This window comes from Schistocerca piceifrons, chromosome 4 (genome assembly GCF_021461385.2).
Source record: "Schistocerca piceifrons isolate TAMUIC-IGC-003096 chromosome 4, iqSchPice1.1, whole genome shotgun sequence".
Taxonomy (NCBI): Eukaryota; Metazoa; Arthropoda; class Insecta; order Orthoptera; family Acrididae; genus Schistocerca; species Schistocerca piceifrons.
The window spans coordinates 420,994,556-421,015,117 of record NC_060141.1 but is presented as its reverse complement, the minus strand read 5'-3'; positions in this window follow the sequence as shown (position 1 = coordinate 421,015,117).

Here is a 20,562-nt window from a genome sequence, read left to right as displayed (position 1 = left end):
GGATTTTGTACATATTCATAAGTTACCTTGCAGTTTCTTCCAACTGTTCTTTCCAAACTATTTTTTTCAATTATTCAAGGAATTATTAGTCAATTTCCACCATTATTTCATCCACACATATATCACTATTCAATGGCGACAGTTTAGAGGACAGCGCCGAGCGAAATATGAACAGATCTTTCCACTGTTGAGAATTTTTTTTTTTTTTGGGATAAATGGTTCATATTATTGTTACATGAAACTAATGAAGCATTCATTGTATTTAATTACATTTCCGCGAGATTGGGAATAACAAAAATATTGGAGGAGCAAATTAAAATTAAATTCTGCCAACAAACGAGACTACCCGGGAATGCCGATTTCAGCGGTAAAGGTAGGAAGCTACTACGCTGTATGCTTACTCGTATATGGCCGCGCTTAGTGATGTCTCTCTTGCAATATATAATCTCTTTTCCTTCAATTAATATCCCTTAAGTAAAGTGCATTTCTACAGGAAAGAGGAAAAATTTTACAGAGTCATCATTAAAGTGCAAGATAACTCATTCAAAATCTATAAGACTGTGCCAGATAATTATCACATTAATTAGTGAATCTACTGTAGTTGAAAAGTACCGATACAGACAATTTCAATTTTTGAAAAAACAATTATATTCATAATTTTGTTAAAAACTATTCGAAATGGAGTCAAAGGAAATGGCCAATGTTGAAAATTCATTACAAAGTGCAATAAGCCAAGATGTCGCAAATCCGAGCTTGGCAACAGTTGAAGGTAACGCGCCAACTCGTGAACTGGCCGGCGGCAACCAAAACAACCAGGTTGGCGTCCCACTATCAATAAATGATGACACTCGTAATGTAACTAATCATGATGTCCATTTTATGACGCTTGATGAGACAATTTTTTCACACAGTGAAACTGAAGGGCGTGACAGCGAAAATTCGTTTGATTACTTGCTCACTACATTGCGAACGCAAGAACAGCAAACAGTTCGTAAAAGTGATCTAAATACTAGTGAGAGACACACAATTTGACACAACTCATGCAACTAATAACATAACAGTTTACAAAACAACATGAATTTCAGGAAAGAAGCGTAACACAACAACTTATGGGTATGACACAGCAGCTCACAAAATATCAGGAAAATATGGGACAACAGTTTACACAGCAAAAATCAGGTATTTAACGATTTCAAGAGTAGTACGTATTAGTCAACAGTTCAGTGAGGTGAGGAAAACTATACGCACTGAATTATCGGACGAAATACATGGGAAGTTGACGGAGCTAGGTAAACAACTAAAACAAGAAATAATTACCGACATATCCCACAGCATAAATACGTTGTCGGAAAAAGTATCATCCGTAGACGATAAACAGGAACAACTTGCAGGTAAGTTACAAAACATTAGTGAAGCATTACTTTTGAATACATTATGGGAGTGACACTGATCAATGTGTTACGAATATTTACTATCAAAAACAGTCTTGATCACAACTGATTTATTATGGTGACCGGTTTCGACCACTGCTGTGGTCATCTTCAGACCTACAAGTCGTATACAAAGCTTAAATTAGAGGGCTACATACATTAAAGAAAATACGTAAAGTTATAAAGCTATAAAACGATGAATTACCAATGAGTAAGAACCTCCTTCTGGAGAGCCACTACTGGAGAAACCAGTGCACGTCTTACTATATATAATGGAGGCTCTGCCCACTTCTGACAGAATGATGTCATTACTAAGCAATGGGTTATAAGTCGAATAACAATGTAAAATTTCTTAGTTAAAAGAATACTGTCAAGAAATAAAAATAAACACACGCTAAACTTAGCTTATTTAACAGCTTTTGTCAATTAAGAAGTGAAGAAGTGTTAAAAATATTTAAACGTGTAGAATAAATGAATGTCATTTTGACAGTACATGGGTTGCCCTCTCAAGGCCTGTTAGTGAACCATTTGGAACCAATGGTTATCATGGTGAAGTTGGACGCCGTTCCAAAGATGAGGTAGCAGGCTTCTTTCCACTGAAGTTGCTGTAAAGTCGATAGGCAAACTAGTGGTTGCCATGGTGAGGATAAATGCCAGTGCAAAGATGTGGCAGCAGGCTTCCTTCTAACGAAGTTGTTGCGAAAGTGGAATGGCAGCGACTGTCACGTCAGACAATGTACTATTGAGCGGTAACATGTCTATTGAAACTATTTTCAATGAGTAGGCTGCAATAATCTTTAGCTGACATTGAAAGGGTCCTGTAGCCACCTTTCATTGCCAACTCTCGTAGTGGTCAAGTCGGCAAAGAGGTTTCCACTACTTGTGAGAAATCCACCTGCGTTAGGTTGGTGGCGGTAATGGCATCCTGGGGTTTTTCGGTCCACGCGGAGCGTGGAAGAGGCTGGAGAAGCGGGAGGCAGTCTGCCGCCGGTACGGGAAGCGTACACAGCTGTGCTCCAGTCGAAGAAGGGTGAGTTGGACTGACCGCGTGGCGCGTTGTCACATAGAGAGGGGAGCTTTTAGCTTTTGGTCTCGAATTTCGTCTTATAAAGATTTACTTGCTGGGTTGCAGCAGGGAATGCAAGGCTTTTGTAGACTTTCAGTTTGATTCCCAATGCAGTCTTGACTTTGATCCGTGAGAGGAACGCAGCACAAAGGAGTTGCATATGTTGAAGTGCCCTCGGTTCAGTGTGAATGTTTATGTGCCTACAACTGTGTGTGTATGCTTCTAATCTTTTCCGGATCTTGGTAATTTTTGTGTATTTGTGGATTTTCTTTGTCTCATGTGATTAAAATTTGGCCACGGTCCATAGAAGTTGTCTCCGCGGACCGAGTGGGCACGCGAGTCTGTTATGAAACGTATAGTATTTCACAAGCAATTGTACATAGCATGCAACAGCAGTCTATAGATGCACTACATCAATGTTTTAAGGAATAAATAATTTTGCCTTCAATCTTATCTTGTGTACCGATGTTACGTCGCCGTTACCTTCGCCATTTACCTTGTAGTTTTCCTTGTTGGCCCACCTATAGCGTTTCCATGTGCACAGGTGTAGTGATTAGTGTCCCTTTTTTTATCTGAAACAATTGCTCTGGAATAGAGCGCGTTTTCACGAATCTTGCTGCAGGCTGCACTTACGCATGGTGTTCACGACCTATTTACTTTACTCAATATTTGACTCACGGGAAGAATGCCTGGATCATATTAATAACTACATCCCATTCTTTATCAATGACTTTACAATGAATGTTCTTTTGTGAGTTTTTCTTATTAATAAATTAAGTAATTTTCCGACTCAGTGCTACCTCTTCTTTGTCGTGTGGCTAGAGTTGGTGGCGACCCTATCTTTTATATTGATTTCAGTGTCAAATAGCATTTTCTTATTCAAAGTGCGCGTGGGTCTTTTAGCTATCAGGATACATTCAAAGGGCGCTTCATGCTTCTTGCACATAGCGTCCTTTTATTCACGCTACTTACACATGGCTTACCCTGCTCACGGATTTCGGTAAACCAGAGATCTTCTGATGCGCAGTGAGGATTAGTTATTTTCGGTTGGATGTGCTAATTGGTATATTGTCTTTCTGTGATACAGAATTTACGTGAATTTATGATATAGGTGTGCATTTTCTTACATGTTTTATCTTGTATATGTATTACTGTATAGATATTGTGATTTAATATTCAATTGTGTTACAAGTGAGGGTTGACTCTTGTCCTGTGGCGTGTATCGGTGTCATATAGTAAATCTTGGGTGCTTTGTGGGGACTGTGAGTCCATTAGGAGACTTTGGCATTATTCTTGTTGTATTTTGGAGCACGGAGTGACTATCCTTATGATGGAGATGCGTAGCTGTTCAGGGAGCCGCGATCGAAAAAACCTGCCAGACAATAACCCTGAACAAGGACGAGGTCAAAACGTCGAGTCCGACCAGGAACGAAACGCGGAAAACACAAGTACAAGTGTTGTCCACCCTGAGCCCGCCGTAGTGATTTCGAATCATTCGATAGATGCAAATTCATTACAGGCTATGCTACGACAATTACTAGACAGTAATAGGAGACATATCGAGGAAGTGAATAAAAAACAAGCAGAAGAAAATAGGAGGCATATCGAGGAAGCGAATAAAAGATTGACTAGTGAAATAGTACAGGGTGTTGGTGAGAAACTGGCGATCATTGACCAACGCATCTCCGCCTTAGAAGAGGGGCACCATTCATTAACAAGCAGGTGATGGAGCAAGAAGAAAGGTTCGCTGGGAATATAGGTATACTAGCAGAACAATGCCAGAGTGAACAAGCGGCTCTTCAGTCCCGAGTAGGACGAAATTCCGCCAGGGATCTCCGCGCGTTAGCAGAACAATGCCAGAGTGACCACGCGGCTCTTGTGTCCCGAACAGAGGACACTGCGGCTAAGTGCCCGGTCCACCTTAGCGCGCAGGTAGAAACCCTCAGCCAGGCGATAATAGCCCCCCAGCGAGAGCAAGGGCTTATGCAAACAAAACAAGACACGGCCCACCGAGAGATGCGAGAAGAAATAGCCAGGATCTCAGACGCAGTGGCGCGTAAGTCTGACAATAATAGGGAAACGATTACCTCGTCATCAGCGGATGCAGACGAAATACGGTCGATAACGAAATGTCCGCGTGGACAGTGTGAAATAAAAATACAACAAGGAGGGGTTACCGAGCGAATATGTGAGCGCATGGCCCGTTTAGAACTTCACCTAAAAGGGTTAAAGGCCCATGAAGTTGAAAGAAATGAACGAAAGGGCCATTATTCCGACGATGATTCCGGGAACGATGGTGAATTTGATCATCGTCATGATCACGGATCTCGTACCAGGTGGGAACGGCGCGAATCCCCTCAGGAACGTTCGCCAAGGGAAACTCACGAATTTGACTTTAAACATTTTCTGACCGTGAGGAAGTTTGAAGTCTTCCGTAACTCGGCTACGGGGATTCACCCGCGGGCCTGGTTACAGCAGTTCGAGTTCTCCCTCCCTCCTACGTGGCCCAGTGCGCACAAAATAGAGTATATGTGCGGCTACCTCGAAGGTGAGCCAGCGGCGCGGATGAGGTCAATTGCACGCAAATGCTACACTGTTGGGGAGTTTCGTCAACACTTCCTGTCGATATATTGGTCAGTGGCAGCGCAAAGTCGTGTAAAACACGGACTCATTATGCTACCAGAGTTAAACAGGTCAAAATTCTCCAGCCCTGTGCAGATGTTCGAGCACATACTGCAGGCGAATGAACATCTTGGCGATCCTTACGGACCTGCGGAAATTATTCGTATTTGCCTGGGAAAGTTTCCAATGCAGTTGCGGCACGTTATCCTTGCAGGACGATGTAAGGATGACGTAGAGAGTTTTCGCAATCTTCTTTTAGAGCTTCAGTGTGATGCGAATGGCAACACGCAGAATTACGGTCAGAGCGCCTACGAGCAGCGGCCACGCAAGCGAAGCCGCAGCCGTAGAGACAGGTGGCAATACAGACGTAATGGGTCGTCTGAGAGTTACAGAATGCGCGAGCGTTGGCAGCGTCGCGACTCCTCACGGAACGCGGGCAGAACAAACGATGCCAATGGTCATCATCCGTCGAGAGGAAATCAAAGACACCCCAGAGAGTTTAGAAGATATGGTAATGAGCAGAGATTTAGGCGCAATTACAGTGGACCTAGGAACGGTAGTCGTGATCGACCACAAAATAATTATCGAACAAGCAACAACAGGGGTGCCGTAAACAGTACGGGTGGTCAGCCAGTGGGTGTTAAAATTCGTCCCGCAAACCCGCGGCACAATCCGACAAATGCCTCTAATCAAAGGGATCAATGGCTGTTGGCTGGCTCGGTTGGCGTCAAACTTAATGAGGACCGGTGCTATTGATGATATTGCTGTGCATTTGAATAAAGGAAGACGATATTAGGGAAGATTTGTTGAGGGAGGGCCACAGTATTGGTGTGCCCGCGGTAAACCCAGTCGCCTCTGTTTCGTAAAATTACAATGTATATTTTCCAATGTTTTGATTCACTCTGGTGTGATTGAAATTAAGGTTTATATTTTCTATGAATTGTAAAGGGTCCCCCAATATGTGTGTAGTTATTTCTTCTTGTCAGCAGAAAGGAGTAGTGTTGTGCAGCTTCAAAACATCTGAATGTGAATGATTATGAGGCTCATATGAAGCGTTTCCTATTACAGTAAGATGGCTTTCGTTCTTTGATGAGTAAAAAGGTATCGGGTGTGTTGGTGTGGCGAGTCAATGGTCGTAAGGTAATTCTTGATGATAAATTACAGTTTTAGTGTTCTTATTCCCCTTAGGTGAGCATGATTCAGTGAGATTTTTCAAATGTACTGCGATGTTAATGAAGCAACTTGGTGACTTGTAGGTGAAGGACTTGTGTATGAAGGGAGACTAATAGTGTTTGATTTTCAGAGTTGCCATCTTATAAGATATTTGGAAAGTGTAACTTGCCGTCACATACTACTAGGTACGGTTGAGGACACCAGGGTGTGAAACCCCAGAAGATGTATATGGAAACAGCTTATAACCTCAAGCAGCTTGATATTTAATAGAGAATCAATGCGACTACCTCCAAGCTAAAATAACATGACGGTAGGTGAGGACCCCTGGGGACATGTGGTGAGTAAGTGTGTAATCATTATGAGTATCTTATGATAGCAGTAAGTTGGGTACTCATGGCCCTGGACAATGGATTTCTTTTGACAGTATTTTTTTATGTACTTATAGGACGAAGTGTTTATGTGTTTGCTAATAGGATAGGATGATTTTTATTTTCATTTTTATGCCCACTGACCTTTTGCATTAGTCTGATGAATAGATGTTGAAACATTTACCATTCCAGATGTGACTTGAATGAACCTTCTGTGTCTCATTAATCATAACTTTTATTATGCAATGTCCATAGAAAAGAAGTCTCGGAAATTTTTCACAGATCAGCAAACATGTTCTGCAAACCTTGGAGGAGCAGTCAATGAACAACGATATGGGTATTGGTGTTGAAAGGAATATTTTGTTTATATGTGGGAATTGTAGTCGGGCTATATGGTGATGGTGACTAGTACGAGCTGTGTAGATTGTGTGTGAGAGCGTAGTTAGGAGCAGGTAGAGTTTTGTGTCTGTAGCTAGCAGTGGCGCCAAATCCTATCCAAATCCTGACCAAACCTTGTACAAGATCTACCCTGAATGATTGACAGCAGATGTAATGCTGGAACTATATTTTATAAAAAGGATTTTTTGTTTGTTTCAATATTGGTTATTTAATTTTCTTCATTGTTTTTTTTATTAGTAATGTTAAGAAGGCCCTTTTTGTCAAGTTAATTTTGGGCACTATTCCATGTATTGATCAGGAGTGAGAAACTCCGAAGATTTTGTGGTAATCTGTACACATGATATTTTGTAACGATCCCTGTGAGCGTTCTTAAGTGGGTGCAAGGCCGCCTAGGGAGCCTCCGCATCAGAAAGCACAGGGCTTGGTCCACCGGCAGGCGTTGCCGAACCCTGCTATCAACGGCGAAGCAGTGATGCGGCGAGCGGTCACAGCTGTTTCCCCGTCAGAGGGGAGGGGATGCTGGTCTTCCCCCAGGCGCAGGCTCACACCGGAGCCCGCAGGCGTGTCACCACGGCAGCGCCAGCTGATGGCCGGCGTTCCACCCCATGCGCTAGTCATCTGACAAGCGAAAGGGAAAGTATGACGCACACCAGGCGAGGCCGCCGATCCCTGAGCGCTGCTAGTCCAGACGGCTGCTGCAGTGAGGTAACGCCCACTGCCCGGAGGGACGCGGGTCCCACCACTGACGCATCAGCTGAGACGGTGTAAAGAGGTGATAAGCGGGTCTCAAGCCCGACACCCGCACGAGTTTACGTCGACCTCGATGCGACGCAGAAGAGCGCGTGTCTCCCCATTGACACGACAGGAGACGGGGGCGTGTGTCGGTAAAACACATTCCTCCACAACACACGGACGACGACCGCCAAGCCGCCTTCTCGATGATGAGGCAGGGCCCACAAGTGGCGATGTCCTGCAAATCTGCAACGCCGAACCATCCCACAGTATGGACGCAGAGGGTGGAAACGGGCACGAGGCAACGTCGCGGGCTGCTGTCTAGGATGAGCAACCTGGGTTACAACGGACGTTACAATCAACGCCGCTGCGAACTCCCCAGTTCAGTGTTGTGGTCCCCTAGTAGCTTATCCTCCAAGTCGCCTTTAGAAGAGACGCCCACCCCAGCACCTAAAGAGAATACCCAGTGAAACAACCATGTGGCGAAACTGAAAAATGACAGCGTGTCAACGAGTTGACCTCTGGATGTGTTTTTGTACTCATGTCTTATTTTCCATAAGTGATTATTTACCAGCTGTCATACCATTGGGTTCATTAATGATTTTGTATCACTGTATTTGTTGTGAATATTGTATTTTGCACTTTCACTTGCATGTTTTTATATATGTCAGCACCAGATGATATTGCTTTGGTTCGTGATAATGATTTTGCATCATTGTATTTGTTTATATATTTATATATATTATGTACCTGTTCACCTATGTCTCTATGTTAACTTTTGATAGTTGGTTAAAGCAATTTTAAAATAATATCGCATGGTTGTGGTCGTAGTAGGTCAGATGACATGATGTTAGCGTAGTATATCACGCTTAATTTAATTTGTTCTGTTTGCTTTGCGGACCGCATGAGGTCACAATTATTGACTAAGGTCAGATAAAACTCACTTGGATATAAGAGATTAATCAACTCCTTTGTGCTGCTGTTTACTGTTGCAATTGTTACTCGTTAGGGTATGTTTGTTTCGAAGACTGTTGGCGAATCTCCTAGCATGGCGAGAAAATTCGCGGCACAGTCTTCTCCGGGACGTTTGGGGTGATGAAAGGGTCCTGTAGCCACCTTTCATTGCCAACTCTCGTAGTGGTCAAGTCGGCAAAGAGGTTTCCGCTACTTGTGAGAAATCCACCTGCGTTAGGTTGGTGGCGGAAATGGCATCCTGGGGTTTTCCGGTCCACGCGGAGCGTGGAAGAGGCTGGAGAAGCGGGAGGCAGTCTGCCGCCGGTACGGGAAGCGTACACAGCTGTGCTCCAGTCGAAGAAGGGTGAGTTGGACTGACCGCGTGGCGCGTTGTCACATAGAGAGGGGAGCTTTTAGCTTTTGGTCTCGAATTTCGTCTTATAAAGATTTACTTGCTGGGTTGCAGCAGGGAATGCAAGGCTTTTGTAGACTTTCAGTTTGATTCCCAATGCAGTCTTGACTTTGATCCGTGAGAGGAACGCAGCACAAAGGAGTTGCATATGTTGAAGTGCCCTCTGTTCAGTGTGAATGTTTATGTGCCTACAACTGTGTGTGTATGCTTCTAATCTTTTCCGGATCTTGGTAATTTGTGTGTATTTGTGGATTTTCTTTGTCTCATGTGATTAAAATTTGGCCACGGTCCATAGAAGTTGTCTCCGCGGACCGAGTGGGCACGCGAGTCTGTTATGAAACGTATAGTATTTCACAAGCAATTGTACATAGCATGCAACAGCAGTCTATAGATGCACTACATCAATGTTTTAAGGAATAAATAATTTTGCCTTCAATCTTATCTTGTGTACCGATGTTACGTCGCCGTTACCTTCGCCATTTACCTTGTAGTTTTCCTTGTTGGCCCACCTATAGCGTTTCCATGTGCACAGGTGTAGTGATTAGTGTCCCTTTTTTTATCTGAAACAATTGCTCTGGAATAGAGCGTGTTTTCACGAATCTTGCTGCAGGCTGCACTTACGCATGGTGTTCACGACCTATTTACTTTACTCAATATTTGATTCACGGGAAGAATGCCTGGATCATATTAATAACTACATCCCATTCTTTATCAATGACTTTACAACGAATGTTCTTTTGTGAGTTTTTCTTATTAATAAATTAAGTAATTTTCCGACTCAGTGCTACCTCTTCTTTGTCGTGTGGCTAGAGTTGGTGGCGACCCTATCTTTTATATTGATTTCAGTGTCAAATAGCATTTTCTTATTCAAAGTGCGCGTGGGTCTTTTAGCTATCAGGATACATTCAAAGGGCGCTTCATGCTTCTTGCACATAGCGTCCTTTTATTCACGCCACTTACAACATGTATAGTAGGGCATGCACCCAGACCTTGAGAAGACGCATTGGTGCATAAACAGAAATCTTTCATGTCTGGTTGAGATAAAAATATTGTATTTAATAAGGCTTGCTTGAGGTTCTCGAAATCAGTTTGACATTGCTTGTTCCATTACCAAGGTCCGTTTTTCCGGAGAAGATTGAGTAAGGCATCACTGTTCATTAGGTAAGGTTGAATTTCCTGAAAAATGAGACTAGGCCTAAGTATGCCTTTATATGCGTCTTATTCTGAGTAACAGGACAGTTCATAATGGCATCAAGTTTCTTAGGATCTGGCAATTTGCCTTCCGAAAGGGTTATGTGTCCTAAAAATTTAACCTTTTCCTGTCCAAAATTAGATTTATTGACATTTGCTGTTGCTTTATGTTCAGAAAAGCGGCTCAGTACATATTCAATTAATCTTAAGTGTTCTACCCAAGTGGGTGTGGTGACTAATAGGTCATGCATGTATACTATTACCTTACTCAAGAGTTCAGGCCCTAGCACTTTGTCCAGAGCAGAGATAAATACACCTACACTTGCATAAACCCAAACAGTAATACTTGAAATTTGAACCTAGTGCCCCCACACACAAGGTGGTATACTTCCAACTTTCTTCATGTAGTTTTGTCTGCCAATATGACGACCGGAGATCGATTACAGTTAAGAAATTTAGTATCATAGAATATCATAAGCTGTTCCTTTAAGTTGTCTGGAAGTCATCTGGCTTACTCACGGCCAAAACAGGACTACAGTAAAGGGAAAATGATGGTTGTATTATGCCCCATTCAAGCATCCTGTTAATCTCTTTTCTTACCAGTAATTAGCTTCACCAGCCGCACCTTATCCGAATTTAAACGTTCGTATTCAGTTACGGAGTTGGAGGGTTTGGCTGTAATTTCGCTTTGTGATAGATGGCGCTGTAATAGTCGCAAACGTATAAGTACGTGGTAACACGTAACATTGCGCCAGTGCCGACGGTATTTGCTTTGTGATACATTACCCGTGTTAAAATGGACTGTTTACTAATTGCGGAAAAGGTCGATATCGTGTTGATGTATGGCTATTGCGATCAAAATGCCCAACGGGCCTATGCTATGTATGTTGCTCGGTATCCTGGACGACATCATCCAAGTGTCCGGACCGTTCGCCGGATAGTTACGTTATTTAAGGAAACAGGAAGTGTTCAGCCACATGTGAAACGTCAGCCACGACCTGCAATGAATGATGATTCCCAAGTAGGTGTTTTAGCTGCTGTCGCGGCTAATCTGCACATCAGTAGCAGACAAATTGCGCGATAATCGGGAATCTCAAAAACGTCGGTGTTGCGAATGCTACATCAACATCGATTGCCCCGTGCCATACTTCTATGCACCAAGAATTGCATGGCGACGACTTTGTACGTCGTGTACAGTTCTGCCACTGGGCACAAGAGAAATTACGGGACGATGACAGATTTTCTGCACCCGTTCTATTTAGCGATGAAGCGTCATTCACAATCAGCGGTAACGTTAACCGGCATAATATGCACAACTGGGCAACGGAAAATCCACAATGGCTGCGGCAAGTGGAACATCAATAACCATGGTGGGTTAATGTATGGTGCAGCATTATGGGAGGAAGGATAATTGGCCCAGATTCTATCGATGGCAATCTAAATGGTACAATGTATGGTGATTTCCTACGTAATGTTCTACCGATGTTACTACAAGATGTTTCACTGCATGACAGAATGGCGATGTACTTCCAACATGATGGATGTCCGGCACGTAGCTCGCGTGCGGTTGAAGCGGTATTGAATAGCATATTTCATGACAGGTGGATCTGACGTCCCTGGATTTCTTTCTGTGGGGAATGTTGAATTCAGGAGGTGGCCCGGGGGGGGGGGGTGATGTCCCCCCCCCCCCCCGCCGAGAAATTCTTATCCATAGTTGCCATGAAACATAAAAATCATCACTTCGTCTGTTAACTTGTACCGTTGTGACAAAAATTTAAACTACGCCAGCTGCTGTTGCTAACGAGGTTTGGAGCCAACTATGGAGAAGTCGTGATGACATGCAGTTTTTACAAGCAAAATGAATTCTGTAACACAATAGGTGGCGGCTGGATCCCTATAGTTTGGTTTCGTTACTTATCTGTTCGGTTTGGAACACTTAGCGTCGATTGTTCTGTTATCATTATTATTATTATTATTGCCAACACCAACAAATTAGCAGTTGCTGCATAATAAGTGTGCGGTATAAGTTAAGCGTTACAAGGTGTGTTGGCAACGTCGATGGTGGAATAAGTCAGCCTTTCCTCTCTCATGTCTTCCGTCACCGCACCTCCAATCGGCCTAAAGCGTAAGCTAATCCCTTAGCTACGCAGCCCACCCTTGCTGCGAACTTTATTCTTATCCGTCACTCGTATCTATACCTTATTTTCCCTTAGAATAAACCTGATGTCGCAAAACACGTCCCCAGGTATTGCTACGGAGTTGGAAGTAGCATCTGACATAATAAAAGGTTATTTTAATTTTTTTATTCCATTATTGGGAATATTTCTAAGATTTAATAGCCATATAGATTTTTCTTAATCGATGAGTCCAAAGCTCAGACCAACTATTTGTGTACACTTGACAATGATTTTCGCAGTGTCAATGGGGATACACAATTTTTGCCTAAAGAAGCGGTACATTCCATCATGAGTGGGACGTTTGGCAACGCTGCTCTACGAATATAATCTAAGCTTTCATTGTTGCATAAAATCTCAATGCATTGTAGAAAATGTTGTAAGGTTGTAACAGCCAGTCAACAGGTTACTATGGAAGTGTGATGTGATTACGTAGTGTACTACGTGCAGTCTTCGTCAGTATGTAGCATAAAAAAAGTGTTAGTGCCAAAATACAATGACGAAACAACAAACTTTAATTTCTTTCTTTTCTACACTACTGGCCATTAAAATTGCTACACCACGAAGATGAAGTGCTACAGACGCGAAATTTAACCGACAGGAAGAAAATGCTGTGATATGCGCATGATTAGCTTTTCAGAGCATTCACACAAGGTTGGCGCCGGTGGCGACACCTACAATGTGCTGGCATGAATGTTTCCAACCGATTTCTCACACACAAACAGGAGATGACCGGCGTTGCCTGGTGAAACGTTGTTGTGATGCCTCGTGTAAGGAGGAGAAATGCGTACCATCACGTTCCCGACTTTGATAAGAGTCGAATTGTAGCCTATCGCGATTGCGGTTTATCATATCGCGACATTGCTGCTCGAGATCCAATGGCTGTTAGCAGAATATGGAATCGGTGGGTTCAGGAGGGTAATACGGAATGCTGTGCTGGATCCCAACGGCCTCGTATCACTAGCAGTCGACATGACAGGCATCTTACCCGCATGGCTGTAATGGATCGTGCAGCCACGTCTCGATCCCTGAGTCAACAGATGGGGACGTTTGCAAGGCAACAACCATCTGCACGAACAGTTCGACGACGTTTGCAGCAGCATGGACAATCAGCTCGGAGACCATGGCTGCGGTTACCCTTGATGCTGCATCACAGACAGGAGCACTTGCGATGGTGTACTCAACGACGAACCTGGGTGCACGAATGGCAAAACGTCATTTCTTCGGATGAATCCAGGTTTTGTTTACAGCATCATGCTGGTCGCATCCGTGTTTGGCGACATCGCAGTGAACGCACATTGGAAGCGTGTATTTGTCATCGCCATTCTGGCGTTATCACCCGGCGTGATGGTATGGGCTGCCATTGGTTACACGTCTCGGTCACCTCTTGTTCGTATTGACGGCACTTTAAACAGTGGACGTTACATTTCAGATGTGTTACGACCTGTGGCTCTACATGTTGCATGTCCTGTACGGACCTTTCTGGATACAGAAAATGTTCGACTGCTGCCAAGGCCAGCCCATTCTCCAGATCTCGCACCAACTGAAAACGTCTGGCCAATGGTGGCCGAGCAACTGGCTCGTCACAATACAACAGTCACTACTCTTGATGAACTGTGGTATCGTGTTGAAGCTGCATGGGCAGCTGTACTTGTACACGCCATCCAAGCTCTGTTTGACTCAATGCCCAGACGTATCAAGGCCGTTATTACGGCCAGAGGTGGTTGTTCTGGGTACTGAATTCTCAGGATCTATGCACCGAAATTGCGTGAAAATGTAATCACATGTCAGTCCTAGTATAATATATTTGTCCAATGAATACTCGTTTATCATCTGCATTTCTTCTTGGTGTGGCAATTTTAATGGCCAGTTGTGTAATAAAAGACAGTGTATTGCAAAAGACGAAGACGAGTGTGAGTCTACTGAAAGAAGTACTAGTGATTGTAACGATAAAATGCGTAGGTCTATCAAGTCTTCAGTTTCCCTTCCACAGTTTTCAAACAATAAATGTGCTATTTCTGTCCCATCCGTACATTGCAATTCTAAACAAAGTATTGCACGCGAGATTAAGTATCAGCAAAAATGCGAGTGTAAGTACAATTGGTTGTACTTTGAACACGAGCGGGGTGGGGTTTTCTGCAAATTGTGTGAAATGCATTTAAAAAACGATATCGAAGCTCTTCAGAAAACAGCAGGAGTGTTCATTTCTGTACCTTTACTAAATTTAGAAAAGCTAGCGGAAGCACGGGAAAGCTAGAAAAGCACGCCAATTCAGAAAAACATGCAAGAACCGTTGCACTCGAAAATTGTAGATTGCAGGGATTGAACGCTCCAGTTCATACACAGATATTTAAACAAAATGAAAATGAAAATGCTTTAAACCGCCAAGCACTGTCATCGTTAATTCGAAGTCTGTATTTCCTTAGTAAGGAAGAAATACCCCACACAACCAAATATGAACCTCTAATTCGTAAGGTAGTACTGAAAAGCGACATTAATCTTGAAAAGTGGTTAAAATTTCAGAGCGAAAGGTCCACACATCTTAGTAAGTATACTGCGTCAGAATTGTTGACTTATTTGGGTGAGTCTTTAGACTTTCAAAATGAAACACTTCTCCATGACAAATATTTTTCATTAATGGCAGACGAATCTACAAATGCTTCCCACTAAAGTGAACTGTCTTTAGTAGTTCGATATGTTGCACAGACTCCATCGTTTGAAGTGAAGGAAAGGTTTTTATGTCTCGTTGAGTTGAAAAGCACTTCAGCTGAATCCATATTTACAGCAACTGACACTGAACTAAAGAAAAGAAAACTTTCTTTCGACGGTGCTGCTAATTTTAGTTGTTCTATATCAGGAGTCCGCGCTCGGTTGTCAGAGAGGAACGGCCATAAGCTGCCATACATTCACTGCAGAGCACATGTTTTGTCAATTACTGCCACCAACTCTAGGAATAAACACCCCATTATAAAACGTACATTACATGTTATTAAAGACATTTACAAAATTTTTCATGGTTCTTCCAGACGAGGAAATGTTTTGCGTGAAATTCAGTGTCCTTTAGAGCAACCTGTTTTAAAAATACCCGAAGCTGTTGACACGCGATGGTTAAGTACCTATCGCACAGTTCATGATATTTTCCTAACCTACAAGTCCATTATAATGGCATGTGAACATATACGCAAGGACGGCGCGGATTTAACAAGTTTAGCTGGAGGAATCTTGTTAAAAATGATGACTTCCAATTTCATTGTAGGTTTAGTGATTTTAGACGATACCTTAAATGCAGTCTCAAACTTACGTAAAGTTTTGCAGAGACAATCACTCAAAATTTCGCAAATCCCTCTACTTGTTTCTGGAACTCTGGAACATTTAAGACACATCGTCTGTCTTTGTGACTGCGATGTTGCTTCTTTCATTCTAAGAGCCGACATCGGCTACGAAGCACTACGGACACTCGCTGATTGTGTACTGTGCATTCCCGTTTCGACTTGCAGTGTGGAAAGGTCATTTAGTACAATGGACAGGGAGATGAGAAAATTAAGGAATAGGATGGGTCAGGAAACGCTCCAAGCTTGTGTGAAGATTTCAACTGAAGGGGACGCCGAGCCAACAGAAAGTTTTATTGATGACGTCATCAAGAGATATGCTGTAAAAAAGCCTCGACGTATTAGTTTTATGTAAATGTGAGCTTTTTTGCACGCAATAAAATTATTTTATTATTAAATATAATTAACTTAGGCCTAGCTAATAGTACTTAAACTACATGTTATTTAAATATGTATTAGCTATTCACGAAAATTTTTAAATATTAACAGCGCCAAATTTTAAGCCTATAACTTTGTCCTCCCCCCTCCCCTCCCTTTAAACTATATATCCCCCCAGGGGGAATGTGGCTGTATTCATCACTGGTTGAAGGATATTTGCTATCGTGATCCACCGACAACGCCTGACAACATGCGTCAGCGCACTGACAACGCATGTGCGAACTACTCGCTGTTGAGAGGAATGTCGTTACATGTATTGCCAAATGCATTGAGGTGGATGGCCATCGTTTTGAACATTTATTGCATTAATATGGTATTTGCAGGTAATCACGCTGTAACAGCATGCGTTGTCAGAAATTATAAGTTCACAAAGGTACATGTATCACATTGGAACAACCGAAATAAAATGTTCAAACGTACCTACGTTCTGTATTTTAATTTAAAAAACCTACCTGTTACCAGCTGTTGGTCTTAAATTGTGAGCCATCTGTTTGCGACTATTAGAGCGCCATCTATCACAAAGCGAAAAAAGTGGTCCAACTAAAACATTCATATTTCTTTACTTACTACACGAATATGTAATAAAATATGGGTTGTTCCTATTTAAAAAAAAACCGCAGTTGCTATCCGTTTGACCTATGGCAGCGCCATCTAGCGGGCCAACCATAGCGCCGTCTGGTTTCCCCCTTCAGGCTAGACAAGTTTCGTTCTTTTCACTTTTTTCGTTTGACGCTCATTTCGTAAGATATTTGGCCTGGTCACGATCAATGGACCACCCTGTAGTTGTAGGTTTATGATATGTATGAATGTGACAGTTGCAGTATGTCACTGAACTAAGGTTGAGTACTACCAAGGGGTCGAAACCTAACTACTGTGAGCGACGACTACTCATGAAAGCGTCAAACACCTGAATTACATCGAATTTTTTATGCATGTTTGTTACTTATGTAAACATTGTTTTACGCTCATTGTACATAACATATCGTATTGATGATACAACACTGTAAACCTCAACACATGGAATGGTTATCCTTTATACAATGCACATAACGAGTAAATATTGAGCTGCACTTTTAAACACTAAATAAGTATTTGATACGATTAGTATGATCAGATTTGAGTTATGTTTATAAACAAAAAACTGTTCTGTTCAAGGGATCACAGTTAAGTCTATTAACGAGACGTAACTGAGCACAAATGCCTTTCTGTGGAATTTCCTCAATCCTGTAGTGTGTTTATCCTTCCTGCAGAATGCTAGAGGCGAAGCCATACGTAGTTATCTGAGTGCCGCGTAGTATCTATTGTAGAGACTATTGTTTACTTCTTTAATTCTTTAGAATTAATAAATATGCTCCCACAAGTAGTCGTAGTAAATTGAAATTAAATGTAGGTATGTCAATTTATTCTATCAATGAAAACCGAATCTATTATTGTATGAATGTTATATGAAGAATGTATAACCAAACGAGAGTAAAACGTGCACTCATATAGTTGGAATCGAATAATGTAACGAAAATGAGAACAAAATGACAAACAGTGACACTGTATATAAAATGGGGAGAGAATATGTTACAGACTATAATGTATATGCGCGACGATAATGACATATGAGCAAATGAATAGGATAAGTGTATTTTGTAACTCCATTTGTATTTATGTTACGTCTACAGTATGTGAAAAGGACACTATAGAAACTTTATATAATGCAACTGTATGAAAGACGCTCAAAAACAAAGGGCAAAAATATACGAAACCAGGCTGCAACTTGTTAAGTAAGCGTGTAAAAAACAATGCTTAGGTGGGCGCGTGATAAACTAAAAATGGCAATACTCCGTATCACATAAATTTTCTGTGCTCGAAAGCGTCGTAAAAGCAGCAAGGAACTTACCTTCTCGACGGATGTGAGATGTACAGCTGGTGTCCCCACTGAATAAATGAGAGCGACGAGGTGAAATAAATCCCTCACGCCACTGATATGGAAACTAGTTGTCAGCACATCGAAGATTTCACGAAGGACCACGCCACTGAACACGAGCTTCCCGAATTTGTACAGTGAAAGCTACTGTAAACGCACGACACGGACACTGCGGCCTCTGATTGTACATGTGAGCGTGGACTGCTATGATAACGGACGTTGCGCTCCGCGTGCGTGTTTCGCAAGCTAAACACTGTGCAGGTGCTGACTGACAACAATGAGACGATGCGGTTACAGAGAGTACTTTGTTAGGAGGGAAAACTTATGTATCTACACCTACATGTAGATACATCTACATCTACATGATTACTCTGCAATTCACATTTAAGTGCTTGGCAGAGGGTTCATCGAACCACAATCATACTATCTCTCTACCATTCCACTCCCGAACAGCGCGCAGGAAAAACGAACACCTTAACCTTTCTGTTCGAGCTCTGATTTCTCTTATTTTATTTTGATGATCATTCCTACCTATCTGGGTTGGGCTCAACAAAATATTTTCGCATTCGGAAGAGAAAGTTGGTGACTGAAATTTCGTAAATAGATCTCGCCGCGACGAAAAACGTCTTTGCTTTAACGACTCCCATCCCAACTCGCGTATCATATCTGCCACACTCTCTCTCCTATTACGTGAAAATACAAAACGAGCTGCCCTTTTTTGCACCCTTTCGATGTCCTCCGTCAGTCCCACCTGGTAAGGATCCCACACCGCGCAGCAATATTCTAACAGAGGACGAACGAGTGTAGTGTAAGCTGTCTCTTTAGTGGACTTGTTGCATCTTCTAAGTGTCCTGCCAATGAAACGCAACCTTTGGCTCGCCTTCCCCACAATATTAACTATGTGGTCTTTCCATCTGAAGTTGTTCGTAATTTTTACACCCAGGTACTTAGTTGAATTGACAGCTTTGAGAATTGTACTATTTATCGAGTAATCGAATTCCAACGGATTTCTTTTGGAACTCATGTGGATCACCTCACACTTTTCGTTATTTAGCGTCAACTGCCACCTGCCACACCATACAGCAATCTTTTCTAAATCGCTTTGCAACAGATACTGGTCGTCGGATGACCTTACTAGACGGTAAATTACAGCATCATCTGCGGACAACCTAAGAGAACTGCTCAGATTGTCACCCAGGTCATTCATATACACTCCTGGAAATTGAAATAAGAACACCGTGAATTCATTGTCCCAGGAAGGGGAAACTTTATTGACACATTGCTGGGGTCAGATACATCACATGATCACACTGACAGAACCACAGGCACATAGACACAGGCAACAGAGCATGTACAATGTCGGCACTAGTACAGTGTATATCCACCTTTCGCAGCAATGCAGGCTGCTATTCTCCCATGGAGACGATCGTAGAGATGCTGGATGTAGTCCTGTGGAACGGCTTGCCATGCCATTTCCACCTGGCGCCTCAGTTGGACCAGCGTTCGTGCTGGACGTGCAGACCGCGTGAGACGACGCTTCATCAAGTCCCAAACATGCTCAATGGGGGACAGATCCGGAGATCTTGCTGGCCAGGGTAGTTGACTTACACCTTCTAGAGCACGTTGGGTGGCACGGGATACATGCGGACGTGCATTGTCCTGTTGGAACAGCAAGTTCCCTTGCCGGTCTAGGAATGGTAGAACGATGGGTTCGATGACGGTTTGGATGTACTGTGCACTATTCAGTGTCCCCTCGACGATCACCAGTGGTGTACGGCCAGTGTAGGAGATCGCTCCCCACACCATGATGCCGGGTGTTGGCCCTGTGTGCCTCGGTCGTATGCAGTCCTGATTGTGGCGCTCACCTGCACGGCGCCAAACACGCATACGACCATCATTGGCACCAAGGCAGAAGCGACTCTCATCGCTGAAGATGACACGTCTCCATTCGTCCCTCCATTCACGCCTGTCGCGACACCACTGGAGGCGGGCTGCACGATGTTGGGGCGTGAGCAGAAGACGGCCTAACGGTGTGCGGGACCGTAGCCCAGCTTCATGGAGACGGTTGCGAATGGTCCTCGCCGATACCGCAGGAGCAACAGTGTCCCTAATTTGCTGGGAAGTGGCGGTGCGGTCCCCTACGGCACTGCGTAGGATCCTACGGTCTTGGCGTGCATCCGTGCGTCGCTGCGGTCCGGTCCCAGGTCGACGGGCACGTGCACCTTCCGCCGACCACTGGCGACAACATCGATGTACTGTGGAGACCTCACGCCCCACGTGTTGAGCAATTCGGCGGTACGTCCACCCGGCCTCCCGCATGCCCACTATACGCCCTCGCTCAAAGTCCGTCAACTGCACA